The 14,691-nt window shown below is 45.3% G+C and overlaps 1 protein-coding gene across 9 annotated transcripts in view; it reads right to left on the bottom strand.

The window, feature by feature from the left end:
- BMAL1 (basic helix-loop-helix ARNT like 1) overlaps positions 1-13,995 on the bottom strand; it is a 49,416-nt gene extending 35,421 nt beyond the window's left edge. For 5 of the 9 annotated variants that reach the window (XM_030240112.2, XM_030240117.2, XM_030240118.2 and 2 more), the window contains exon 1: positions 13,860-13,926. The gene's annotated coding sequence lies outside the window, so the exon portion shown is untranslated. Of the gene's footprint in view, positions 1-13,743 lie in introns of all 9 variants that reach the window. The other 4 variants (XM_030240115.2, XM_050974738.1, XM_030240114.2 and 1 more) reach the window with 3 other exon arrangements.
- Positions 13,996-14,691: the final 696 nt, after the last annotated feature.

The following is a 14,691-nucleotide window of genomic DNA, read 5'->3' as shown; positions in this document are numbered from 1 at the left end:
TTTCTAATTTAAATCAACAGTCAAGTTTGAATGCATCCTTTTACATTACAACTGAAACTGAAGAAGTTTTAAAATTGCTGCTGTATTTGGAACAAAGACTCAAGTTCCCAAATCATGACAGCCTTTAGAAAGGCAGAGGAATGATCAGGGTTCAGCAGTTCACTTCATGGGATCCTTATTGCTATGCAGACATCTCAACCATTACAAAAATTAAAAATAACAGAGATGCAAGTTGGGAAGAACAGTGTGCAATAGACACAGACATACAAAAACCCCAAGAGATAAAAAAATCCTGCCAAGACCAAACAAGGCAACCAAGGAAGAAAACCTGTTCAGAAAAAACCCAACACAACAAATCACAGCCAACCCCAAAAATGAAGCCTTCATAAAACTGAAGGCTGCATGCTTGATTTTTTTTTTAAAAATAATTTCTCATCCTTGAGTCAAAGATCCATCCACACAACAACCTCCTTCCCCACTTAATCAAGAAGGGATGCAACACAGAGCAAAGGCACATCTGACTAACAGTTGCCACCAGAAGTTTCTCCAACCCATTGTTTTAATTCCAAATGAGAACATTTGGAATGACCTACGCAGTCTGATCCCAATGGACCTAGGGAGGATCACCAGACAGTTCACATTCCTTCTCAAAAAAGCTTAAGTAGGTTTAGATGATTTTATTTCTGCAAGTAGCAGACTTGTGCCAAATATTAATAATGCAGTCCCTTAGTTACTGCTTACAAATGCTCGTAATTATTTACAGCTCCTGAACACAGGATGGCTTGGATATCATCCAACAAAGCCCCAGCAATTAAATTTATTAGAAAATGGAAAACTTTCTTCTTTCACTCAGTAGAGCAATAGAGGCAATGAGTTCTGCTTAAGGAACAATGAAATAAACTGGTCCTCTTCAGCTTAGAAAACTGGCAGGACCAAGATCTACAAACTCAAACAAAGCCTGGCTGAAAGGCTCAAGACAACACAGCCCTTCACATGAGGTGCAAAGGCTGTGGAAACTCTCTGCCAGGCAACAGGATGCCCAGGAGCGCCTGTGGTCTGAGAGGGAGGACCAGCTCATGGAAAGGGATTCTGCTGAGGGGTACCACCACTGTGAAATCCCTGAGCTGAAAATAACTGCGGGCCCTAATCCCACTCTCTCACCAGGAACAACTCACAGCCCTGCTGGAGACACAGCCCTACAGCAACCAGGTCTTCTTCATGGCACACAGTGGTCCCTCTTGCCTTCAGTGTTATCAGTAAAAGAACATCATCTCCATTTCTAAGTTTTCAGAGAAACTTCTATTTACAAGTACGATATACATGGCATACTGACAGGGAAAGTGTGAAATATACAACATCCTCGAAAAACCCTTCCAGGTCAACTGTGATTTAAGTTACCCCACCTGCAATTATCATCCTGCCAGCACTCAGCAGCAGGTGGAATATTTGAACTGAATCAGTAGACATTACGAGTTTAGCAAAGCAGTTTGTAAAAGTTTAGCTTATCAGGAAAATCCCCAGTCTAATACAGGAAGCCAGGTTTATATGCTCAGTGTCTGCTTTCCTAAATGAAATCTCAAATCCAGTTTTAACAGCTGAAGTTCTCTGCAGCAGCCAAAAACAACAGCACTGAGCAAGGAACCCCATAAAAGTCAGCAGGCACAAACCACCCAAACCAAACACCAGAATGGAAGGCCTGAGCCTCACCTTGCCAAGCACTTCAGTGCAGACACACTGCCCCACTCACCTCAAACCTCTCCCATCATTAAGTAAAACTCTTCATCTCTTTTTATAAGAGGCCAAAGAGCCACTAAAGCAGGCAAACTGTTCCTGACCATAGGATCATTAAGGTTGAAAAAGACCTCCAAGATCATCAAGCCCAACCTTTGACCTTTGATTACACACGGGGAAAAACCCAAGCAGACAAAAAAAGCTTAGAACAGAAAAGAATCACATATTTCAAAGGATCATGGACTAAACAATAGATACAAAGAGTTCTGGCTTTTTGTAAGAGTCCTACTTTTCTGAAATGCTCACTTCAATCTCATGCACTATTGTGCCCTGACTTTAATAGAGAAATACATGCACTTTTTGTATGTATGTTTTCTTCAGTCACTCATCTGTGGTGCTCAACTGAAATGCTTTTTTATCTGTTCAAGTCCCTTCAGCTCTCTTCAAAGGTTCTGTCTTCTCTTCCACATGCATTGAATTTATTTGTTGTCCCTAAAGGTACAAGCTTAAATTTATATTCTCTAAATTCTGAAGTAACTGACCAAACACAAAATATTTACCCTGAGCAACTTAACTGACAAATGTAATGGCAATTTCATTACCTGCATGTTAAATCACTCCATCTTTGTTTTCCTAAATATGAATATCAGCTCCTCAGGTTTCTGTCCCACTTCTGTCTCCCTCCAGTATCAGTGCTCAAAATTTCACCTTATAGCAAATCACTGGTATTAATATTCTGTCACTGGTATTGATATTCTTATTCCAAAATAAAAAAGTGTTATATTTTGATCTGCTTAATTATTAAGATTACAGACCAAAAGTGGTGTTTGCTTTGCATTCTAGTTTTGCTGAACAAAACTCACGGGTATGACATTTTACATATGCTTTAGAGAATAAGAACACGAGAACCCCCTGCAGTATTTTTAACCTTTTGACTTGTTTTGCTGCAAGAGTCTCTGTAGCCCCCTTCTCCCTGCTCCAGATCTCTCTGGCCCTCCCTGTCTGCTCAGCCTGGTAAAAGCTGTATGTCCTTGCACTTCCTTCAACTCAGAGTACAGATAAGCAGGCAAGTTTTATCTCGACACTGATACCAGATTCATTCATATCTGTTCCCTTGTACAATCCTGTGTTCTGCTCTCCTCTGCTGCAAAAGGAGGCAACCTCATCTACTATTTTATAGGACACACTGATAGGCTGTAATTCAGGTCAAAGTTTATTTTACAAAGATATCCTGGAAGAACTGATGTGTTGTAAGAATCCCTTACCCACCTCCCACCTTTCCTGTTCTGAAGCTCAGTTCTTCTTGCTCCTAACTTCCAATTTTTCTAGCCTGAATTTCACCAAGTCACCTATCTGCTATTAAACCTCATTTCATTTTCTCCTACCAGATAACGTTATCAGCTCACTGACTGAGGGGTTAATGCAGTGAATTGCTTTTCCCTCCTTTAAGAGAGTTTAGTTGTGTTCCTTTCATCTGACACTCTAAATTTATGTTTGCAAAACAGTTCATTCCTTGAACTCCTTTCAGTTTTCTATTCACACTTTATCAAGGCTGAGAAAGTATTAAAGCCATGACATAATTAACATCCTCATAGATCAACCTACCTTTGAGTCCAGCTTGATATCCTTGTTTACCAAGGCACGGATTCTTTTGTGCACCTCTCTAATGTTGCCCTGGGAACTGCCAGTCAATAAAGTCCTTCCACCCTCAGTCACTTCCTTTTGGAAGTGTGACATACAGAACAGGACTCAGCTGCTAGTTAGAAAGGGCACATGTATTTCTCAAGCAAGCCAAGTGGAAATTGCCAGAATCAATGCTACTGACTAATCCTTACTCAGCTCACACACAGTAACCATGAATCAGTCCGATAGTTTATTTAATACAGGGCTAGGTGGGTTTTTACAGTGCAGCACACTCCTCTTTGGGAGATTCAGAAGACAGAATTCACACTATTTCATTAGTTGAGAAGTTGAAAATCTAACCTTTAACCCTTTCTGACTGCTAGAGCTTTTAACCTCCTGGCTTCAGCATTCAGCTGGGTACTCCCATTCAGTGCTGGCGCTTACCTAACCCCACACTGAACTGCTCAGAGATACAAAATAGATGAAACCTAATCTTGTAAAGAAGTAATTTTTTAAAAAGCTACAAGTCTGAGTAATGACAGTTTGATGATTCAGAAGTCAAACAGATACCAGCACTGTACAATGGAAGGGAGAGACAATGAGCTCACCAGCGAGTGTCCATTTAACTTCCCTTGCAAACACACACCTCAGTGTGGGAGCACACAGGTCAACTCTCAAAGGCAGATTGCAGCTCAAGTAGCCCTACAAAGCCTCCAGGGTAATAGAAGCATTCAAGAAACACCCTGAAATGTATTTATTTTGTTTGTGAGCTGCTGCTTTGGATAGATTTGCTCCTTTTGTAGAAGGCTGTTTATTCAACACCCAAGAAAAATCCATCTCCCACCAACAGCAATGCAGTCAAGAAAGAACCTGGATGAATGTTACTCCAGTTAGGATCAAGAAACATTGCTCTGGGTTGGGGTGGCACATGGAACAGTCAAATCTAACTGCATTGAGCAGTGGGAATGTGAAAATGATGAAGATAAAAGCAGAGCACAACACAAGGAGCCACCCCAGGAACAAAGTGACCAGCCCTTTGAAGGGTGGAACACAAGGAAAAGCTCGCATGTGGAAATGATTGGGATGAGTCCACTTCTGGAAGGATGTGTGGAAAATACAGAACTACAGTGTGAGGGATGATTGAAGAGGAACTCACCCGCTGCTGCCAAACAAAGACTCGGCCAAATTCCGTCACAGGGAGGAGTTACAGGGGATGTGCTCGGGTGCATTTGGAGGTGAAAATCTAACCCTTCACTGCAACATGCAATGAGGTTCGCTAGGAAGGGCAATCAACATTAGCTGTACTCATCCCTCATGTTTCTCCTTTAAGCTAGTCCATCAAGGGTCTTCCAGGTGCTGAAAGGGCAGGGAAGTTTCTTTTTCTGCTTCCTGAAAGTCTCTGAAATCCACTTGCCAGCCACTCCTCCAGGCAAACCTGAGAACCTGCCCCAGTGCTATTCTGTGACCTGGTTGCCAACACAGCATCACTCCAAAACATCGTCACCGCCACGAAACACACACGCACCAAAGAGCAAACAAAGAGCTCACAGAACTGAGACAAAAGGACAGGGAGCCACACACGGGCAATTCCAAGGGTGAATTCCTGAGTGCCTGTGTCTGTAAATAAAGTCAGAGGCCAGCTAAGATTCCAGTTACCAGGCTTTCCAAAGTCACCAAACAAAATCCAACAGAAAAATGGAAAAATAGGTTCCATTGACAAATAACAGAAGGCAGTACTTTTCCAGGTTTGTCAGGGGACACCATCATTCCAGTGGGTTTGGGGCTACAGGAAAATAGCAAGCCACAGAAATATCCTGAAAGTAGAGGACGAGTTGGACCAGCGACCAAATGTTTGCTTTAAAAAATAAGAAGTATGCATCCAAAATGTGTGCCAAAGAAAGTAGATTACACAAGTGTTACAGCACACCATGAATGAATCCATGGAGGCTTAAGCACTTGCCTGAGCAAATCCTGCTCTAAAAGGCATGCTCGTTTTGTCTAAAAAGCAGCAAGACCTCTGCCACACTAATTTAAGCACTTAAAGGAACTTTAGGAATCTTAAAATATTGAATAATGATCATCAATATGCTACAACACTACCTGGGTCTCTAATGAGATACCAATAGGGCACTTTTTGCTCACTTTTCTGTTACATAGAAGACTTTTTTTTTTGTTCTGCTTCTTTCCAAGGTGTAAAATGATTTGGTCTTTATTAGTGTTCATATGCTCTAGGGAATAAATAACTAAAATCCCTTCAAGTAGAAGGCATGAATTATCCTGTTATCTGCAGAGTTAAACTTTGTCTTACGTTCCATTTATGTTCCAAATAAAGTTCAAAATTTTTAGTAAATCCCTTTAATAAGGGCACATTACAGTCTGAGAGAGCGTTTCATGCCACTGAACACAAGAACAATTCTCCTGAACAGCTATTTGATAAGAACATCAAGAACAAACTATGGTGCCAATATTTCTCTGAATGGAAGCCTGGGTAGGTTTTAGAAAGCTTTGCTTCTTGAAAACAGAATATTTAAACCAACTGGCAGCAAGATGAGATCTATGCCAAGTTTGAGAATCATTCTTAAACAGCAATTTTTACATTTTTTTTTCACAGACATGTCCCCTCCTCAAAGGCAGCAGAGGTGTGCACAATTAATGAAGTTCAAACCATGTATTGTCTTGAAAAAAAATCTTCTTCCCCTCAGTCTCTTTCCTATATTCCACTTCCTCCAGACTTCCTGGCAAGTTTAACAGGAGACATTGCGGGGTCTCTGCCAATTTTACATAAATTATCAGTTTGACAACAACTTGGACACGTAAGTGTTCGGCTCTGGCAAAGTCAGGTGACGGTGGTGAATGAGCTCCTGAGAGATTTGTGTATCTGAAACGCTTCTATATTTGTCCATCTGGAAACCCAGAGGCACATGGGCCAGCGAGGGGAAAGGGAAAAGAGTCAGAGGTCTACCTCAGTTACTCTTCCTTGTTATAAAAGAGAAATTTTTCAAGATGGCACAATAAATACTGAAAAGCTCCACTGTACACTCCAGAGATGAAAGCAAGAAGTTGTTTTTTTTTCTGGCTTCTGGGTTTCAGTGCCAAAAGCAGATTTTTTTCATCAAGTTTTTATGTAGATTTATGAAAGAAGTGACCCAACACAGCTTAATCCAAAAATACTCTTGTCACAAAGTCTCTTCTTCCACATGAAGGTTGCAGTGTAACACATTTAAAACAGCACTCTTCACACTTCCTGCCTCTCCCACCTCTCCTTCAGGAATACTCACTTTGTGAGCTTTTTCCTAACCCACAAAAGCAGAAATGTTTATGAAGCCACAAGTTGTATGGCATCAGCAATCCCAAATCACTCTTCTGGGGCAAATACTCAGCTTTGAGACCCAGCAGATTCCCAGGCCCCAACATCAATGCCACCACAGAGCAGAGGGACAGGATACACGGATGGAAATTCTCAGCCAGCAAGGGCTTAGAGCACTGATGGAGGCGACCCTGTCCATGGCAACCCAGTTCCAGTGCTCATCAAAACTGCTATCCAAACCCATCCAGCTGCCCACAGATGATGCAAAGGACTCATGTGTCATCATAAACCAAACTGCTGGGCACCAAACCCAGCATTTTCTCCTGCCGAGGTACCAGAGCAGAGCCCTGATGATCCTGCCCTGAACAGTGGCCTGTTCTCCCATGTTCCTTGAAAACCTGCAAAAATCCATCAGTCAGAGCAGAATTCTTGGGAGGAACACACACAGAAAGGACAGTCAGAAAAGCTGCACAACGGCATCAGCTGTATCAGATTGTAAAAATCTGCTCTAAAATGGTGAGTTGATAATCCCCACCAGGAATGGGGATGTAGAAACAGTTTCTCCAATAGCTGACTGCAGAAATCTTCTCCTCTGCTGGGCTTTTTTCTCTCCTCATCATCCCATTCTTGATAATGACAAAAGCATTTGAGTAAGACAAATAAAGAGCCACTCCAGCTAAGAAAATAAAGTAGGCATTTGCTATGGAAGAGTCTCATGGTCAAGTCAGATAAATGAGGACAGGAATTACCTCATTCAACAAATAATGCCAAGTACAGTAATTGAGATCTCATTATTGCCAGCTGGGATACCTTAAACAGACTGAACTAGATTTTAAAATGCTGTAATAGGGAAATACCCATCTTTCTTCAGACTGTCTGTTGACCAGACAAGCTGACCAAGCTGCACAAGTCTCAGAGGGAGAAAAATGTATTTACATAAAAGTCCTAAAATTTCTAACAGAAGTGAAACAGAAAATCCCAACACGAACCCAAACTAGCATGAACTCTTTGTCTTTCTGCTTAAAATAGGAATATCCAATTGCTGGCCTTGTATTTCTAAAGCACAAATAACTTCTAGTACTTCTAGAATTTGGACCCAAACTGCATAAAAATCGTTTGACAACATTTTGAACAGATTGTCCTTTAATTACAGCACATTTCCAGCAATTCTAATGTTTTATGTGACAAGCCCCTCTAAGAAGTCACTGAACCTGACTTGACAGTTTTCTAAACTAAATTACAATATTCAGAGGCTGGTTTGGTTGTTGCAGTGAAAATATACTTTAAAATAAGAAAAACAAAGAAGAAACTCTATAAAACCAGGAAGAAAACAACACTATTTGTAATAGAAACTTCCAAGCCATAGATTAAAAACACAGTAAAATGTTACTCTAGGGCAGCAAATTTACCTAATATTGTGGGACTTTATCAGATTGATAAGGAAAAAAAGCTATTCCAGGTATCAGAGCTTTCTGGTCACAAATATACGTAAATTTCATAAGATCACAAATACATGTAAATTTCTGGATTTATGAATTTGGGCCATGTCCTGACTGTAACACAAAAATATTCTGAAGTACGTTGAGGGCACAGTGTTGATACTGACTTTTTTCCATTAACTCACTGAATTAATTTCATCAATAAAAAAACCAATTTGCAAATGCCAAGATTACATGAAATGCCTTGGCAGCAACACACATTGGGAAGGGAATCACAGGAATAAATGGGCCTCCTGTTTCTTAGTCAACAATTCTACAACTTCAAACTGGAAACTGCAAACCTGGTCAAGACCAGATTAAAAAAAATAAACCTCAAAAAAAAAAAATCTGATTTTTTTTTTTTTGCAATCTATTCTAAACCACAGATTCTATCACTGAAAAATGACCAGGCCATTCAAGTCTATGGGCAAAATAAATATTATTTTCCAAGGTTATATGAAAACTAATAATCCAGGAGCCAAAGTGCAGCACAAAGCCCAAAACTCAAGGAGATTTAAAATACAATTATCAGAGGTCCTTGAATGAAAGATAAAAATATCAGTGGCACTCAAACCAAAGCCAAATTGCTGCCACTCTCAAAGACTATAATGCATATGCACAACATAAGGGATGAAAGTTTTGATATTTTAATAGATAATTTTGCTTCAAATTGGAACTAAACTCCTAAATTTTGTAATGCTCCAAGAAAAATCCACAGACGACAAAGAAATCCATTCACAACAAGTTAAGGAAAAGAAAACCCAACCAAATCAGTTCAAGGAAACTATAAAATAACAGCTCTGAAGACCGAAAAAACATTCTTACAAAAGAAAAAAAAGGGAAAAAAGTTAAAGTTTATTAGCTTTTTTTTCCCCCCTTGTTTTTTCTAGGAAGTAACTTTTCCTTCTCACTTCACTTGATAAATATTTTGCAGTACAGCATTATTTAAAAATTTCTACCAGTCTTTTTGATTTTGTCCATTTTGGCCAGGCAAATGATAAAAGGTAAAGGCACTTTAAGGAAGTTTCCAAGCTAAAAAGAACTTGAGATAAAGAATAATAGTGATTTCTGAGTTCTCTGGTAGTCTTATTTCATTTACCCTTGAATTACTGCATCAATCCCAAATGGATAATAAAAATTTTAGAGTTTTCTGAGTAGTCCTGTATCAAGAATACATCCAGTCTTTAAAGTACATGGATTCCATTCACTTATTTTCCAGCTGACACTCAAAGGAATTAAGGAAAAAGCTGCAATTGAATGAGCACCTAAGAATTGCTATAAAGTACCTCCCTAGGAAAGTGATTTCAGAGACATGGTGCCAAAAGATGCTGCCCAGGAATCACCAAACATCCTTCCCAGTGCTGCAGCAACTGCCCATGGGAAGATGGATTTCCATCCCAGCCACACAGGGAACGACTGGTCAGGATTCAGCAATGTGTCTGCTGCACTAAACTGCCTTGTACCTGTGGAAAACAGAGCCCACCAACATCTGCAAGGAAAACCCAGCCTAAACCACCCCAGAAACTACAACCATCTGCCTCAGCTGCCTGCCTCATGAATGGGTGCCTTGAAAGTCAGCAGAAAACGTCGGCACCTGGGGCCCCAAGAGACTGGTGTGTGAGTTCTCCCCTCCAAAGTGCTGCCAAGGAGATCTCCTGCTCTCTGAGGAGCCTACTGGCACCATTCCTGCACAGGGCCAACCTAGTAAACTCCAGCTCAGCTCCAGCACAGGGCCACGAGCTGCTCTGACATCAGCAGCTGACCCAGAAGTGCATCTGACACAGCAGACATTGAATAACAGCTTCTCAAATGGCAGCAGACTGAAAAGGTTACAAATTCTCAATGTGCTGCCTAAGAAATATCTTTTTGCAACTGCAAAGGAGAAAGTGTGACCTGAACAGAGAGGGAAGAAAGACAAATCCTTGCAGGCATGGGTCCTCAAACAAGCCTGTACTTTACTCAAGAAGAACCCACTATCAGGCAGCTCTTGAATCAAAATAAACTATAAACCAGGAACCATCAGCTAAAATAAATTAGAAATAATACCAAACACAACAGAAACTATCAATCATTTGTGGGGCAAAGACTGAAATGTCAGACTATTTTTTTAGGTAATTAATATTCCAGATTAACAAAGCCTGAAGATGCTGTTTTGATCTGCGTTCTTCTGCAGAACGGATTAAAAAAGAAATTACATTTCTCAACATCTGGTGAAAGATCAGGTTTCCAAGGAGATGAAGTCTGGGCCTTGGATAAGTAGCCTTACTGCATATTTCCAACAAATTGAGGTAAAAAAGGCAGGTGCCATATGCAGTTAATGGCAGTGAGTTACCTTGATACCCACTCCATTCAATGTGCAGCTGAATTCAAAAGACATCACAGGTTATCTGACAATGTTCAGAGTCATTAAATACAAATAAAACCAATTGGATAATCACAACTGAGATTTCTTTCTCACACAAAAAAATTCCTCAAAACTTAAACAGGCTTCCTAAATAACCCAAAACACAAACTCTTAGGGAGAAAAGCCTTCTGATTTTTTAAGTGCATAATTTTTATGCTTCAATGTCTTGAGTTTCAGCTATGAAACACCTGAGCACCTGAGTCTGGATTTGATGTGACCGGAACACATTTCCTACTGCAGTGCAAGACCACGATACCCATATAGATACACACACCCCACAGGCAGAGCACTCCTTTGCTTTGCTTCACCCATCACCAATCTACTGCCCAAAATCTACCTACAGTGACTCTTAGAGACACTGAAAGCTTTTTCACCAGCTCTGAAAATGCCATCAATCACCTTATTTGCATTTTCAAGCACCTCCAAAACACAGATTGTAATTTCTGTGGGCTCATCGAGCAGAATGTTCAATAACCAAATTTCAAAAGTTGGTAACTGAGTTCTAGTCAGCGACTGCATTTATCAAAATCAATTATTTCAGGCTGAAGCTCTCAAAATATGATGACAGCCAAAAATTAAAGTTTCAAAACATGTTTACTGTACTGAAGTAAATAGAGAAAGCTTAAATATTGCATTCTGTAAACTTAGTGAGAACCAAAAAGCTACACAAGATTAAAAATACGTAGTTATTTTGGGCTCCTCTTTGCAGCCATTTGCACATGATATGCCTTTATACAGCTTTTATTGAAGACAACTAACTTCAGAGAACTTCCTAACACTTGGGGATACAAGCAGCTGCCTTTTACTACTCTTCTGCCTTTTTTTAGAAACAGAACTATGACCAAAACTAAGGGTAAAGGTTAAGAATGAAAAGCATGCAGGTTACAGAACTGAAAGTCACTACAAGATGCAGCAAATTTACTTTGTTTCACTTAACAATAATGTATTCCTTCAGGTTTTCCTGTAGCTCCAGTCGAAGTATAACAACACGGGCAATGGGGCCCATGCTGAAAACAGCTTAAAATGTTACATTTGAGCATGGAAACAGCACTTCTGTACTCACGTAAACTAAATAACCTGCACGGCTCCTAGGACTTCCAGCATCCTGGGTATCAATTCCCTTGGAAAACCTGTCTTCCTCACCTGCAGCTCTCACAGGTCTCAGCTTTGCCATCAGTCCTGCACAGCTTCAAAGGACTGTGTGCTGTGCTAAGCTCCACCAAATAAACCCAATAAATGCTTTCTGTTCTCACTCCTGGTTGCCCAAAAGAATCCATGAGAGCAGGTATTTGAAGGAGAAAAATGAATCTCCCTTAAAGCCCCCCTACAAACATCACCCTCCTAATACATCCCTAGCAGGGGTCCCCAGGACAGCAGGTCTCTGAGGATCACATGGTGACAGGGACAGCAGCCCCTAACTGCAGCTCTGGCTTTGTGGAATCCCAGCTCCAGCCACCTCAGCTTCCTGACACCAAACCGAGCAGCTTTCCTCATGTTCTCCGTGGTGCTTCTCGCTTGTCTGCTCTCCCAAGGAACTCCTTTTACAGAGCTGGATCCTTCACAGCTCAACACACCACAGCTGGCACCCAAAGAGACAATGGAAATGCACGGTGTGAAGAGAATATGGGATAGCACAGCATAAAACCCCAATGAAATGCTGTGGCTCTAGATTATTTTACACGCTCAGTTTCTACAAGCAGGGGTAAAAACCCAGGAATGGTCATGAGAAACACAAACCCACAGAAGTCAGGAGGAGTAAAGCCTTTCTCCTTAATAAGCAGCTGTGGTTTAGAGTAACCAGAGAGAAGTCTGTAGTTCCTGATGCTTCAAAGAGCTATTTACATTTGCATATTCCTGGAGGATACAAAACATACATTATGGAGAGGGCAGAGTTTAACCTCAGCCTTCTGCAAGACCGTTTACAGAGACAGTTAGCTGGAATTAATACTTTATTGGAACCAACACTCTTTTCTCCCTTACAGACTTAGCTGCAGCTTGTCTATTATCAGTCACTCACATTTAAAAAGCCCTTTTGATAAAAGAAAATATAAACAGGCAGGACAGGTACTTTTAATACGAGTATGTTAAAAAAGAAACGTAGTATTTTGAATGTTGAAGTTCCAGAATTAAAAAAAAAAAAAATCTACTTAAAGACAGAATTTTGAAAAGAGATCAGATCACGCTCTGCAGCTGACCCTTTCTACCTTACACACTAAGGAAATACTTTAAAATTCCAGTAGGCATATTTGCTTCCAAGGCAAGAAAACACACCCACTTCTTCCTTCACCGTTGTTTTTCAAGCACGAAAATCTTCCCAAAACTGTTATAATCGAGGCACTGGAGTAACAGAAACCTCAGCAATTAAAAATGCAAAGTGATTCCCTTGCCTCCCCAAGCGCAAAAATCCTGATGTCGGGAAGCCGCCTCGGTGTTCCCGCTGCGTTCCGCTCCCTGCCGGAGGAAAACCTTCCTTCCCCTTGCGCCGGGCAGGGCGCGCACAGGTGTCCGCCAGGGCAGCGGGACTGCGGCTGGGGCCGAGGGGATGCCCAGGGAAACGGCCCCGGCAGGTGCCCGGGATGCTCCGTGCGGCCGCGGGGCTGGCACCTGCCCGCGGGCGGGACCGGGCACGGCGCGCACGAACGGGGAATTCCCGAGTACCGCCATCCTTCCGCCGTTCGCACGGGGCCTCCCCGATCCCGGAGCGGCCGGCGGAGACCCCGGGGCGCCGCTCGGGCAGGCCCGGGGAAGGGGCACCGTCCCCGCCGTGAGGGCCGCCCGAGCCTCGCCGTCTCTGGGGGCGACTCGCACCGGGGAGGGGGGCACAGCCCGGCACGCCCCCCGAGCCCCGCGACCGCGCCTGCCCCAGCGGGACCCCGGCCCGGCTCTGCCCGCGGGTGCGGGCCCGGGCCCTCCTGCCAGCCCCGTCCCCCCGGTGCTGCCACACCGCCGGGCCAGCCCGCCCCGCGGCCGCTCCGTTACGGGGCCCCCGCCGCGGTCCCGGCTCCCGGAGACACAGCCCGGCCCCGCCGCCGAGGGTCCCACCGCCGCCATCTCCCCGGCCGGGTCTCCCTGCAGCGCCCCCCGGCCCCTCCCGGGACTCCCGCGGCCCCCGGGGGCGGCGGATCCGCCGGGGCCGCGCTCCCCCCGGCCACCCACCCCCCGCCCCTCGGCGCCCCCCGCCCGCCGCCCCTGGCGCTCACCGCGGCTCCGCGCGCCCCTCGCCGCGCCGCGCCCGGCCGAAGGGAGGGCGGGCGGGGGTCGCGGCCCCCCGGCAGCGCCGCACGCCCGGCGCAGGCAGCCCCCGTCCCTGACCTACTTTCCGCCTGGCTTGCCACCCGACGGCGCACCACTAACCTACTTTCCAGCCAATGGCACCCTCCCCCGGCCCCGCACCGGACGCGCCCGCCCGCCAACGGCAGAGCGGCTCCGCTCCCGCCTCGCCCAATGGGCGGCCGCCGAGCGGGCAACGCCCGCCCCCCCGAGCGCCGGCAAATCCCCGGGCGGCCCCGCGGCACCCGCCAATCGAAAACGCGGTTCCGGGCCCTGGTCCCGCCCCCCGGCCGGGGGCGGGGCTGACAGGCGGCGGGGGGGCGCCGCCGGGACCCGGATGTGGCGGTGGCGGCAGGGTCGGCGAGGGCTCGGGGTGGGTACGCCCGGGGCGGCGGGGAGGGCTCGGCCTCGCCCGCGCTGCTTGTACTGCCGCGGTACCGCCCGCTCCCCGCCCCTCCGCTGGGGCTCGCCCGAGCCGCTGCGTCACCGCCGCGTGACGTCACCCATGGCCGTGACGTCACGCTCCGAGGTGTGAAGGTCATGGCGGCGCTGCCCCGGCGTGGCCGCCGCGCCCGCGCCTCGTCTCCCTCCTCCCCTCGGCGGCGGGGCCCGGCCTCAGCCCTGCACACCGCCCCGGTGTCTCGGGAGCGGTGCCGTGCCCGGACCTCCCGCCCACCGTTAGGGTCAGCTTCGTGCCCTCGGCACTCGGGCCCTTCGCCCTCGAGCCGCCCTGCCGAGGGTGCCATGGTGCCCTTCAGCGCGCCGCCGCCTCGGCCGCAGCCCCCGCAGTCCCCGGTGCTGCGGAGCCCCGCAGGGGTGTGCGGGGGTCGCAGCTCCTGCCGGGGCGGCCCTGTTGGCCCCACAGCGCCCCTCCGAGC

This window comes from Serinus canaria, chromosome 5 (genome assembly GCF_022539315.1).
Source record: "Serinus canaria isolate serCan28SL12 chromosome 5, serCan2020, whole genome shotgun sequence".
NCBI lineage: Eukaryota > Metazoa > Chordata > Aves > Passeriformes > Fringillidae > Serinus > Serinus canaria.
The sequence above is the reverse complement of the archived record's forward strand: the minus strand, read 5'-3'. Positions and strand labels throughout refer to the sequence as shown.